The sequence below is a fragment of the Benincasa hispida genome, chromosome 2, assembly GCF_027475165.1.
Source record: "Benincasa hispida cultivar pf3 chromosome 2, pf3_genome.v1.1, whole genome shotgun sequence".
Lineage (NCBI taxonomy): Eukaryota > Viridiplantae > Streptophyta > Magnoliopsida > Cucurbitales > Cucurbitaceae > Benincasa > Benincasa hispida.
Window position 1 is genome coordinate 29,665,574 of NC_143479.1, and position 14,577 is coordinate 29,680,150.

The following is a 14,577-nucleotide window of genomic DNA, read 5'->3' on the forward strand; positions in this document are numbered from 1 at the left end:
TATATATATTATATATATATATATATATTATATATATATATTTAATAATATTAGAAATTTGGGTTGGATTGGATCAAATCGAATTTTTAAAAGTTTAACCCAAACCCAACCCAACCTGAAAAAAACATAAAAAAATTCAACTAAACCCAACCCAATCCTTACAATTTGAGTTGAGTAGTCCAAGTTATTTGGATTATCGGGTCATTTGAACACTTTTAATACTTAATATGACTACAATTGCTCCCGATAATCCATATTTATGAAAATTAGAAAAATATGACTACAAAAAATGTTTAACACCCCTTGTAGTTATATATATGTACCAAATGACCCACAACTGCTCCTATACGAGTAATGTAGTGTAACACCCCGAATTTTTATTATTTATGTAATTTAGTAATTTTTATTAATTGAGGGTATTTTTTGAATTTTTTGGACTTAAGTGTAATTGCAAGAATTTAATTATTGACATTGAAATTATTCAATTTAAAAATTAATGTCAGGAATTAATTTCATTTTGGGAAGAAAAAGAAGTTAATAAAATAAAGTAGAATAAGGAAAAGAATAAAATAAAAGTTATTCTATTTCCTTTTAAGTTATTATTATTATTATTATTATTATTATTATTATTATTATAAAACAAAATCCTTTTTCTTCTCCCCCCTGCCTAACCCTCGAGTCCGGCGCCATCGACCGCTCGTTCCACTCGCATCCAGTCGTTGTTGAAGCCGCGCCGACCTTCACATGTGAAGGAGCCAAGCGATGCCACGACTCCCAATCGAAGCCTGCGCCTCCTCGCATTTCCGTTCGTGAGTGCCAGCCCGAGCCGCCATCCTCCATTCATTACTGCACTGCCCAATCGAGGGTGTCATCTCATCTGTCAGCCGCACTTCAGATCCGTCAATCGTGGGTCTGCCGCCACTGACCAGATCCGTCTAGCCCAGATCTGCTTCATCTCACCATCCGCCGCTCCAGCCACTGCCCCAACCGCACCGCTGCCGGTCGCCATCGTCCCTACCGCATCGGGTCCGCTTTGGTTTTCGTCGGAATCTTGAATTTGGGTAAGATCTCTAATTTATTTGAATTATATTTTTGGCTTTAGATTTGAGTCTGGGAAACTATTGAAGGGGCTGTCTAGCGGGTTCGAGTTCGTTTCCAACAAGAAATTTGGTAACATTTATGGTTCTTGAGGTTGATCTTTGGACACCCACTAATGGTTGGATTAAGTAATGACTTAACTATTGTATTTCGAAGGTTTAAGGTCTCTATCCATCAGAATTAGAGGTTGTTTGTCTTTGTGGATTTTAGTGGAGCTTTTGGAGCCAAAGTCTGAAAGTGACCATTGATCAAGCCACACTTTAGGTAAATCATTTTTGGGGTTGATGGTATGAATTGATGGGTGGAATTAGGCCTTTGTGAATTAAATGTTGGGTTTATGTTGTAGGTTTAATTTGAGTTTCATTATCGAGTAGTTGCTTGGAGGAAAGTATTTGGACTTGCGATTTGAGGTAAGACTGGAACTTCCCATAGGCCAGACACTAGATATATGCTAGCATGATAGATGAATATTATGATAGAACGATAGCATGATAGACAGATAGTATAGTATGGCCGATATATGTTCTTGTATGAGGATCTGAAAGATTTATTTGTGTATGTAGATACTTGCATACTAGTATGAGATAATACTTGATTCATTGAGGTTGTATTTGATATGAGGATATTGAGGCATATATGCATGTTGTAGAGCTATGATGTTGAGGTGTATATGTATGTTACAGAATCATGTTGTGATACTTGTGATGTTGTGACTGTGATAGTGTCTTTACTGATTATTTAGATGCCCACTAGATGTTGTGTTTCCTTCGGGATTCACCAGGGGTTGTGTTTCCTTCAAAATTCACCAGAGATTGTAGGTCCTACGAGACTTACTAGGGTAGTGGGCATACTTAACTACTGTAGGATAGAAATTAGTTTTTCATGTATATATGTGTCCCATGAGGACTAGAGCGTTCCACCAGAGGTAGGCATCTATAGGACATAGATGTCTAGCCTGACCCCAGTAGTGGGGTTACTTATTGAGTATTTTTATACTCATCCTTTCTCGTGTTGTTGTTTCAGGTAAAGGTAGACAATTGTCAAGCGGAATTTGTGATCGAGCCACTAGGACCAGTTTTATGCTTCCGCTCATGATAATTAGATTTTTTTCATGTTTTTTTTTTTTTTTTTTACTTTCAGTTTGGATGTTTGAAACTTACTATTAAGATTTGTTTTCAGACCTATTTATTATCAGTTATGACTTATGGGTACCCTATCGTCTGTTTTTAATATCCAAATTTAATGAAGGTCTTTAAGTTCAACTTATTTATTTAGCATTTATTTCACTATAAAAGGGTGTCATTTTAAGTTCTATGCATGCATGTGTTTAGTAGCAGCCTAACTTGAGTCTTAGGGGGTCGGGTCATTACATGTAGCACCTTGTAATATTACCATTTTTTCAAACTTATTACTAAAAAAACAAATATGTTGCAAAATATAAAAAGGTAAGTAAGAAAATATACGAGTGTCTCAATAATTTGTGCATTCACCGGTTGTCCATCCTTCTTTTTGTGTGCTTTAGTCCATAATGCAATCCTTATGACTAAATTTGGATTTGAACTACTTTTTTTCTACAAAATAAGTTTAAAAAAATGAACTCACATACAATATGAAAGCGAATTTGAAATATAGTAATAATGATGTTTACCATCTCTTCAGCCAAACGGGCATACTCTTTCCTACTACATGTATGTGGGAGCTGTTTTTTCTTCATGGCTTTATATTTTTCACTTTTCAACTACTCAAGTAGAAAACATTCAATATTTTTATCAAAGTAATAATAGGAAAATGTAAATGTACACATTCTGAAATAAAGATTTTCATACCATGAAGTTTGCACTAGTCTTTTCACTCACAAAGTTCATCCAGTCATCTACAAATTGCAAATTATAGGGATTAGCTTCAAAAGTGCATCCTTTTGTGACGACTAGACCCTTACATAATAAGGTCCTACCGCTATGACATGCATACTTAGACTTTTCTATCATAAGATGAGTTTTGGTGAAAATTACAAAAGAACATATTTAAAATTTTATTAATTAAGTAGCAACTATACAAAAAATTTATTTTACAAAACACTAGGATCCATAAAACATTAGCGTAGTGGAACAAAATGCATATATGACCAAAATAGTGAGTTTGATGGTTGTCCCTTGAGCGACGTCCAGTCATGCCTCCTACGTTGTGTCCTTACCTACAAAATCTATAAAAAAAAAAAAAAAAAAAAAAAAAAAAAAAAAAAAAGGATGAGTATATAATATACCCAGTAAGTAGTTCTCACTTAAGATAGTGACCAAATGTACAATCACATGCAACATATCATGAAAAAATATGATTGGGACCGAAAACATATACTTATAATAACATAAGGTGGTCGGTTACACTTCTAACGATGGAAGCAGAACTAACCCATCTGATGGTTAGCGGGTCATGCAGTCAGTAGGGCCAAAGTCGCATCCAACATCAACCATTAGCATAAATGTAAGATTGGACTAGAGGGGTGTAACCATACATACCCTGCTAGTCCCAGCATAAACTTGACATAGAATTGGGCTAGAGGGGTGCAACCATACAGACCTTGCTAGCCCTTGAAGCATAACCTATACCTAATTAAAACTTGATCTTTACATCATCGTGAACAAACATAATGCATGGGGTCCCTGGTTGAGAAATGTGTTTTAAACATGTAATGCAACATAACAAAAGGTACACTACTGTTAAAAAAAAAAAATTTAAAGAGAGGGTGAAATAAACTACTTATGTTGATTGTGATCCTTTTATTCCTAATTATTATTTATAGTTTGATCCTATAAATTGAATTATTTATAAAGCACTAGTGTTAGGACTAATAATATGAGTAAGGCATATAACAATTTAAGTTGAAAAGTATTGTAATTCTCTTCATAAATTTTAATAGAGCTAATATACCTATTAAGTAGTGAGATATAATTAGTTATGAGAAAAATATATTTTTCAACAATAACTCAATATTAATAATAGGGAAAGTTGAAGGTTTGGTAAAAGAATAATATTAATTAAAATAGGTACCTTATAATTTAAAAGTTAATTTACCACTAAATATTGTTTTTAATTAGAAACAACATTGTATCATAATTTACTAAAGTTGTGTACATATGTTACTGCATAATATTATTCAACTTAGGTAAGTCTGTCTCATGCATTACTAAAATATAGCCTTAAAGTTGAAAAGAAAGTTGTAAATTCAAGTATTGACAAATGTGTCAAGTAAAACAATCAAAGAGAATGGATTTGTGTACTTAATTACCAAGGTTATATCATAAATATCCATATATATATTAATTGAATTGTAAAAAAAAAAATAAGTGAAAGAAATTTAATTTTTTTTTTTAAAAAAACCATAATAATTAAGTAGAAGTGTTTGAGAATAGAAAGAAAAGAAAACAACTTACTTGGTAATTACAAAACTTCAAAGTGTGCTTTCTTTCTATCAAAAGAACTATTTAGGCCTATTTATAGATGTCATTCCCCCCACCCCCCCTTTCATCGTCCTACTCAATAGTTTTTTTTTTCTTTATTTATTTGTTTTTATCTATTATTTTCTTAACCGACATAAAGTATAAATGGTTATATACATTTTGTTTTTATCTCTCTTTCTTTCATTAACCGACTTTCACACCTATATTTTATTATTATTATTATTATTATTTATTCTTTTCTTTTAAATCAAACTTCCTAGATATTTCTTCAACATATTATTTTATCTTTTCTTTTTTTTTTCTATAACCTTCTAGATATTTCTTACTTTCTTAATTATGTTATCTATTTATTTTATCACTAGATTTTTCTACTTAAAAAAATCTTTATTTCTTAGAAAATTTATTACTTAGTTATTTTTTTAATTACCAAACTAATATTTTGCCTCTTTTACTTATTATTTATGTACCACTTTTAATCTTAACGTACAAATTTTAAAATTGGTTTTCTCCATCCAGTCTTAAAAAATTAATTTAAAACTAAAATTCAGCTTGAAATTTTCTATAATATTTATATACATACTTGGGTTGTTACATTCTTCCCCTTTTGAGAACTTTCGTCCTCGAAAGTTTCTTGGTTCCTAAATAGATAAGGGTATTTGGTCATTCTTCTCGTTCCCATGTAACTTCTTCTATTTGTTGATTTCTCCAGAGAACCTTTACTAATCTTATTTCCCAATTACGAAGTGACTTCTTCTCTCTTGCTAGGATACAAATTGGAGTCTTTTTATATTCCAAGTTTTTACTTATTTGTAGGGGTTCATAGTTTACTACATGTGATAGATCAGGCACATATTTTCAAAGCATCGATACTAAAGAACATTATATATTTTAGAAAGAGTTGGTGGTAATGCCAATCAATAAGCTACTTGGCAACCACGCTCCAATATTTCAAAAGGTCCAATAAAGCGGGGGCTAAGCTTGTCTTTCCGTTCGAAACGCATAATGTCTTTTGTTGGTGCTACCTTTAGAAATACGTGATCTCCTACTTTGAATTCGAACTCTTTTTGACGGTTATCAACATAACTCTTTTGTTTGCTTTGAGTTGTTCACATTCTTTCTCGAATTAGCTTAATTGCCTCCAATGTTTGCTGCACCAATTCAGGCCCTAGTAGTGTTCGCTCTCCGACTTCATCCCAGTGTACAGAGGATCTGCACTTCTTTCCTTATAAGGCTTCAAAGGGAGCCATACCAATTGTTGCCTGATAACTATTATTATAAGAAATTCTATAAGGTGTATTTGCGAATCCCACACTCCAGTAAAATCCAAAGTACATGCCCTCAACATGTCTTCTAGTGATTAACTCGTTCTGTTTGACCATCAGTTTGTGGATAGAAGGCTATGCTAAAATTTAGTTGTGCGCTCATTACTTTCTGCAAACTTTTCCAGAACTTGGAGACAAAACGAGGGCCTCGATTTAAAAAAATTCATACTGGGACTCCATGTAACCGAATGATCTCTTTTAAGTACATTTGAGCTAGTGCTTTCGTAGTGTGAGTAGACTTGCAGGGTGTAGGAAATGGGCCGACTTGGTGAGTTAATCCACAATCACCCAAATCATGTTGTGGCCTTTAATAGTTCTCAGGAGTACTGAGATGAAGTCCATAGAAATATGCTCTCATTTCCATTCTGGAACATTTAGAGCTTAAAGAAGTCCTTGTGGCTGTTGCCTTAAGGCTTTCACTTGTTGACAAACCAAACATTTGCTTACATAGTCGACTATATCCTTTTTCATGTTACACTACCAGTAATGTGCTTTCAAGTCTCAGTACATCTTGGTACTCCTAGGATATATTGAAAAGCATGATTCGTGAGCTTCCTTCAGTAATTCTTTCTTGATTTCTTCATCATCTAGTACACATATGTGAAACCTGGATTTCCATTTTTCCTACTTAAGTAGGTGATTAAGGGAATTAACTAAGTGAAAGTTAAATCCTATGTTGAAGTGAAGGAAATTTCTAAGTGTTGAATAGATTTTCCTTGAGTAGTTTGAGTTAATCCTTAAATGGTAAAATTTGGCTAAGTGTAAGGTCAAAAGGACCCATGCGTTAAGTGACATTAGTACATAAGATGAGAAGGCAACCATGTGTTTATAAGGTTGGACACATGATTGGCCAAAGTATTGGCAAGAGACATTGCCAAGAGTTGCTCATGCGTTGGGTATGTGTGAGCGAGAGCGGAGAAACGAGATGTTGAGCGCAAGATGCTGGGCAAGCGATCGTGTAGCAACTAAGCGGAGCTATACGAGGAGGTAGACGATCGTCTAGTAAGTGAGCGGCGCTACACGATGAGATAGGCAATTTTGTAGGCTGACGCTGGGTGATCGTATAGCAAGGCGGGGCGCTAAACGATGAGGTAGACGATCGTATAGTAAGTGTGCGGTGCTACATGATGAGATAGGCGATTGTGTAGCGGGCGTTGAACGATCGTGTAGCAAAGAGGGGAGCTACATGATGAGGTAGGTGATCGTGTAGGTGGGCGCTGGACGATCGGGCTATACAATAGACACAGTACTACACGATCAGTGTAAGTGCTAGACGATAAGTGTGGAAGCTAGGTGAAACGCTAAACGATAGCACTAGACGATAGCGTTAAGCGTTAAGCGACGAGTGATGACACTAAGTGATTAGAGGATGCGGTAGACGATAAGGTGTCAACGCTAAATAATGGGCACAATAGCTAAGCGATAGGCTATGTGCGAGATTGTTGAGAGCGAGATCGTTTACTAAGTGATTGAGCTCATGATGGGCCGTTGGAGCTAAACGATAGATGTTAGCATAAATTCTTTATATCTATATTGAATATATAAACCTTAGGATCATTCATGTCAAATTGTCAAGAATAACATACTGGATTCCATTGCAAAATTTATGATAGCTTTAAGATGATGATGGATGACTATGGTCTTCCTCAACCAAAACTTCGAATGCCCTTAGTAGGATCTCTCTCTAGATGGGATACAAGAAAGACTGAGTGCTTATTGTTTTGGTATATCGGGGACCATAGCCCTAAGGTCTCTTTATATACTAGTTCAATTAGGGTTCCTATTAAACCCTAATTAACTAGGAATGAGCTTCTACCCATTAATTCCATACTTAATTAGGAATCTAAGGCCTTAATTAATTAGATCACATAATAGGGCTCAATCTAATAAAATAACCCAATGTGATAAATTATAATCCACATACATAGCCCATACTTTAATTAAACATATTATTATTTAAATATGTCTTACAATCTCCCACTTGGGCTATGTCTATGTACCTAATATAATTAAATCACATAAACCTTAAGCGCGCATAAACAGGTTATTTCAATAATAGAATTCCCTTTTAGTTCAATTTGGTCCATCTCCTGTATTAGCATGGAATCAAGGCGGCTTTTGTCACTACCCTTGTAACTAAACCTTCCTTGATCACTAATTCCAATACATTCAAAGACAACTTTCCTTATGTTATCTTCCCCTCCCCCTCCCCCCCAACCTCAACATCCTTAAGGAATCTAGCATTTCCTGTCTCAAACAATGATCTAGAAGTGAGATCATAAAACTTGAAACCCCGAGAGTGCTCAGAATACCCAACAAAATAGCTGCTAATAGTTCTTGAGTCCAATTTTCTTTCATTAGGCCTATAAGGCCTAGCCTCAACTGGACAACCTCATATGTGAAGATGCCTAATACTAGGCTTCTTTCCTGTCCACAACTTATAAAGGGTTTTGGCTATTGCTTTACTAGGTACCCTATTAAGGATATATGTTGCAGTATTTAGCGCCTCACCCCAAAGGGATTCTAATAGAGAAGAATGACTAATCATACTTCTTACCATATCCTTAAGTGTTCTATTTCACCTTTCCCCTACACCATTTATGTTGGGTTTGCCCGGCATAGTGTATTGCGGGACGATTCCACATTCCTCTAGGTATTTGGCAAAGAGCCCTGGACGTTGTTCATCTGATCCATCATATCTACCGTAATATTCACCACCACGATCAGATTTGACAACCTTAATTTTCTTTCCAAGTTGAAGTTCAACTTCAGCTTTTAAAGACTTGAAAACGTCCAAGGATTGAGACTTCTCATGAATTAAATATAGGTACCCATATCTTGAATAGTCGTCTATGAATGTAATAAAATATTGTTGTCCATTCCAAGAAGCCATAGGGAATGGACCACAAATGTCTGTATGTATTAGTTCTAAGACGTCTGAGCATCTGTTGGCACCTAATTTTCTTATGTTTGTCTATTTTTCCTTAATACATTCCACACAAACGTTGAAGTTACTTAAATCGAGGGAATCAAGAATTCCATCTGACACAAGTCTCTGAATTCTCTGTCTAGAGATGTGACCTAAACGCTTGTGCCATAACCTAGCAAAATTCTCATTTAATTTATGCTTTGTACCACATGAATTAGATAATAGGATCTTGTTAAATGAAGCAAAAGAATCAAGCATATATAAATTATCAATTAAAGAACCGGTACCAATAAGCTTAGAATCTTGAAAAAGACTAATTTTATTATTTCCAAAAGAACAAGAAAAACAAAATTTGTCCAAACTGGAAATAGAAACTAAATTCCGTCTAAATGATGGTACAACAAAAGTCTCATTCAGATCCAAATAACAACAAATTTTTAAAAGTAATCTAAAATTTCCAATAGCTTCAACTAGAACTGCTTTTCCATTGCCCACATAGATGAATCTTTCAACATCACTTGGCAGCCGGCTCCACAGGCAACCTTGCATTAATATACTTATGTGAGTAGTGGCATCAGAATCTACCCACCAAGTATCTGAAGGTACAGAAGCTAAATTAACTTCAGAACAAACCAAAGTAAGAAGTTTATCCTTCTTTATACGCCACTTGGCGTACTTGGGACAATCTTTCTTGAAGTGACCTTTCTTTTTGCAGAAAAAACAAGGATTTTCAATAGCTTGTTTCTTGTTTTATTCTGCTGAGATGTCCCTTCTGTAGCATCCACAATTCTCCTTTTCTCTTATCACGAGAGCCTATTGCCAAATGAGCACTTTTTGTCCTTTCTCTCTTAATCCTATCTTCTTCTTGCACACATTGTGAGATAAGCTCACTAATACTCCATTTATCCTTCTGAGTATTATAGCTTATCTTAAACTGAGTGAATTGTGCAGGAAGAGAGATAAGTACCAAATGCACGAGTAATTTTCATTTATCTCGATATCAAGTGTCTTTAATTTACCTGCGAGATTGGACATTTCCATAATGTACTCCCTTATGTTTCCATTACCCTTATACCTCATAGAAGTTAAAGAAGTCAAAAGACTACTTACTTCCACTTTCTTATTTTTAGCAAAATATTTCTCAATTTGAGCAAGGAACTTATTGGCATTTTCACTTTTTGTGATAGAGCCCCGAAAAGACTCCGGAATGAAGTGCCTAATGATCATCAGACACATGCAATTTGACCGTTCCCACTTCTCTATATTAGCCGTATTTGGCTGTTTCTCAGTAGAAGTAGGTTTATCGGTCCTTAATGCAAGGTCCAAATGCATACACCCAAAAAGTATCTCTAGGCTTTCTTTACAAATCTTGAAGTTTGATCCATTCAACTTAAGGATTGAACTTAGATTTCCAGATATTTGAGTAAGACCAACTGAAACAATAAACAACAAAACATATGCTCACGATTAAAACATAACAAAATAATTTCACATATATGGTGGGACCCTTTAACAAGATACCTAGCATAACATTGATGTCCAACCTTTGGGCAAAAAACACCAACTGTAAATGGTACTCTCAACATAGTAATCAAAGTACTGACAATTAACTCTGTAAAAAAGAAAAAAAAAAGCCTTTCTTTGGACCGACTACTTTTCACATGAGCAATCCTTATAATTGCCACATACTCATTACCACATGCATACCCACAATTTGGCCAAATAATTATCTTCCTTTGGGCTGATTTTAATTATCCGCATAAATTCTTGAATATGCACATCTTATATTTCATAATTAAAATGATCTAGATAATAGAGGCTATTTTGGTAACATATTATTTTTGACCAATTAAATCTAAAATATAAGATACAATAATATAATAATATTATTGTACAAAAAATAAAGGAGGAAGAACACCAAATAGTCTTTTACAAAATTCACTTAATAATCGCATACACATAATACAATTAAAGTAACATAAACATGTGAATATCACAAAAACAATCAAATTGTAGATTTTAATTCACAAACTTATCAATCAAGAACTAAGAACCCTTTTCAAGAATTTCACCAAGTTATTAATCAATAAATCTTAGAAACGCGGGCAAGAAGTTCAATCAGCAATTAATCCAAATAGTTGACAAATTCAATATTATCAAACTATTAAAAAATAAATTCACTAAATTCAATCAGTTTTTTTTTTAACCTTAAAAAAAACAATCAGTGTCCAACATTATCAATCACAATTCAGTTTTTTTTTTTTTTTGAAACTCATATTCATCAATTAATATTAATATAACTTTTCAATTTAAAAAAAATAGCGACAACATTAACTTTTCCATTATTAATCAAATTTAAAATCGAACTCATAAAGTCATCCATTAAGAATTAAAGAAAAAAACTGATAATTAAAACCAGGAACCGCTGGCAAGACTTTAGTCGATAATTGACCGTTACCTTCGCCCAACAGCAACTCCAGTCAGTCATTAACCGAAAGTCTTGATGGATAAAACTTGCAGCAACTAAAGACCTAACTCCTTCGATCGGTCTTTAACTTTTTTCCAATGGATTTCATCACATTGGTGGACTTTTGTCAAGAATGTTGAACTGAACATTCTTAATTTTGACAATAATAGAACTAAGGTTTTTTTTTCTTAAAAAAAACTTTAGGAAACCACGTTCAATCAAAATAATCAAGAAAGACTGAGTGCTTATTGTTCTGGTATATCGGGGACCATAGCTCTAAGGTCTCTTTATATACTAGTTCAATTAGGGTTCCCATTAAACCCTAATTAACTAGGAATGGGCTTCTACCCATTAAGTCCATACTTAATTAGGAATCTAGGACCTTAATTAATTAGATCACATAATAGGGCCCAATCTAATAAAATAACCCAATGTGATAAATTATTAATCTACATACATAGCCCATACTTTAATTAAACATATTATTATTTAAATATGTCTAACAATAAATGCAAGAACTAAACGACGGAGCGGTGCTGAGGCTTGCGTTATGCAAGATTGATGAACTCATCTGGACAAATGGCTGTACCGAGAGATGGGTAGACTTGAGTTAGTAGGAGCTGGACAAATTAAGTTTCATGCAAAGGAAGTATTATGCAAGAGGAGGACAAATCAAGTAGGTATGTGGCATGGAAGTAGGCGAATGTCAAGGGAGTAGGTGGTGGCAAAACATGGTGCAAACACTTCTAGAGTAGGAGGTGTCTTGCATTGGAGGCTTGGTTAAGATGAGAAGGATCATTTCCTTAAGCCTATAAATACCACCACAAGCCTTCTTTTGAGTTCATAATCCGAAATCCTCCTTAAATACAGTAGGAAGAGTGTTCAAGAGTAGTTTCGGAGATAGTTATGCATTGATTATGAAGTTCCAAGAGGAGGAGATGTTGTCGGACAGTGAAGTCTAGAAGTAGCATCAATTTGGGACGAGGATATCTCCCAAAATACTCGTGCGTTTGGAGTGTTTTCAAAGCCACCGGAAATCTCTGAGAGTGTAGTTTTCAGGGTAGGGCTGCTAGAGAAGAAGCTCCAAGAAATCGGGCTGGAGAATGAGGAAAAGACAGAAGGATCGAGCTGTTGGGTAAGTTGGGCCAGTCTTGATGTTGTGATGATTACGGCCAAACCACGAACATTTCTGAGCTAATATTTTGAGGTAAGCTTCCTAAGACATTTTAGAGTATGTTTGTAGAAGGAAGTATCTCGAGATAAGGCTTATAACTATGAGTAATCTGAGTTTTAATTTGAATTTAGAACTTAGGGTTCAAAAGAGGAGCCGAGAAGATCAAGGAACTTCTAAGAGAGAGATTCCTATCCTTACCAAGGTGAATGGTACTTTCCTTTAAGTCTTAAGCATATCTTTTAGAGTAAATTGTATATGCTTATGTTATAAATGAGTAAATAGCATGAAAATGAGAATATGTGATCGGGATGATCAGGAGGTCAATAGACCTAGTTTTTGAGCCCTAAATGGAACCTCACGGGATGGTCAAGGGACTAAGAGGTCTAGTTCCTGAGCCTGTGGGAGGATCCTCGTATGGGATGATCAGAGGGCCGACGGGCCTAGCTTCTGAGCCCATGAGCGGGGAGCTATGTGCACATAGGAGACATAGGGAACAAAGGGAACACAAAAGAGTAAGCGTTTGTAATTAGTAACAGTTAACTATCTACCATGTGTGTATGTAGAAAACATACTCATTCTAAGTAGTTATCAGTTTAGCTATCTACTGTGCATGTAGATAGAGTTGAGAACAGACTCATTCAAAGCAGAGGTTTGAGTACTAAACTCGTTTATATATGATATGCTTGTTATTATGAGTTGAAATAGACTCTAGAAGTTGTTTACCACTCACTGAGCTTTGTGAAGCTCATTCTGTTATTTCATGTTTCTCTTCCCAGGTAGCGAGTTCTAGGTGCTGCTAAAGTCAAGGTCTGTCACAAGCCATAGTCACACTTCCAGAGGGTTTTGCGAGTGGTTATTGTAAACTTTGTAGTTAAGACTTGGAATCGTATAAACATTACATGGTTATAATAAAATGGGTCTACTTAATCAGTTGTTGTTTATCTCCTTGACTTAAAGTTTATTGAGAGTAAAGAGGTTCAGTTGGATTGTAGGTATCTCAAAAGAGTGGTGTCTGTGGTCCCACGCCTCTCCTCGGGCTCAGGAGTGCGGGCTCGGGGTGGGGTGTGACAACATAGACATCCACGGTAGAGGAATGCATAGTCTAGGTCTGTAGAGAATTCACTGGTTTCTTCATTCTCTGACTACAGTTGTTTGTTTAGATATTTATCTGTTTGTTGTGCATCAATTATCCTTTTCCTTAAAGCATGACTTGCAATTAGCTGTGTTATTCAAGTTGTGATGGTTTCTGGTATTAGTGAGATCTCAGCTCTTTCAAGGTCATCCATTATGTGTTTGGAGATGGTACTTAGCACTGTTGTGTGAGCTGACTTTCAGCTAAGAGCATCAGCCACAATGTTAGCTTTTCCTGGATGATAGAGGATCTCACAATCGTAGTCTTTGACCAATTCTACCCATCTCCGTTGCCTCATATTTAACTTCTTTTGGGTAAAAAAAGTACTTAAGGCTTTTATGATTTGTATAGATTTGGATCTTTTCCCCATATAAGTAATGTCTCCATATCTTTAAAGCAAAGACTACAGCGGCTAACTCTAAGTCATGGATAGGATAGTTTTGTTCATAAGGTTTAAGTTGTCTTGACGCATATGCTATTACCTTGCCATGTTGCATCAAGAAACAACCAAGCTCCTTCTTTGATGCGTCATTGTAGACAGTTAAACCCCCTGATCCATCAAGTATAATGAGAATAGGGGTTGTAGTCAATCTTTCTTTTAGTTCCTGGAAGCTTTGTCCACATACTTGGTTCCAGACAGAAGGATTATTCTTCTTGGTGAAGTTAGTTAATGGTAATGCTACACTTAAGAAATTCTTCACAAATCATCTATAATATCTTGCTAATCCAAGAAATCTTCGCACCTCACTGATCGTTGTTGGGCAATGCCATTTGCTAACTGTTTCAATCTTAACAAGATCCACTGAGATTCCTTCTTGTTTTACAATATGCCCTAGGTAGGCAACTTGTCGCACCCAAAACTCGCGCTTGGAGAATTTGGCATAAACTTTTTATTTCTTAATATGAAAAGGACGTCCCTAAGATGTTTTTCATGTTCTACCTCAAACTTGGAATAGACCAAAATATCATCTATGAATACGATCACGAAGTTATCAAT

At 35.1% G+C, this 14,577-nt stretch overlaps 1 long non-coding RNA gene across 1 annotated transcript; it reads left to right on the top strand.

The window, feature by feature from the left end:
• The first annotated feature begins 604 nt into the window (after window positions 1-604).
• LOC120071606 (uncharacterized) lies at window positions 605-2,364 on the top strand. The gene is made up of 4 exons (XR_005480298.2): window positions 605-1,061; window positions 1,255-1,362; window positions 1,445-1,508; window positions 2,122-2,364. It is a non-coding gene; the product is annotated as an uncharacterized LOC120071606 (long non-coding RNA).
• The last annotated feature ends 12,213 nt before the right edge of the window (window positions 2,365-14,577 follow it).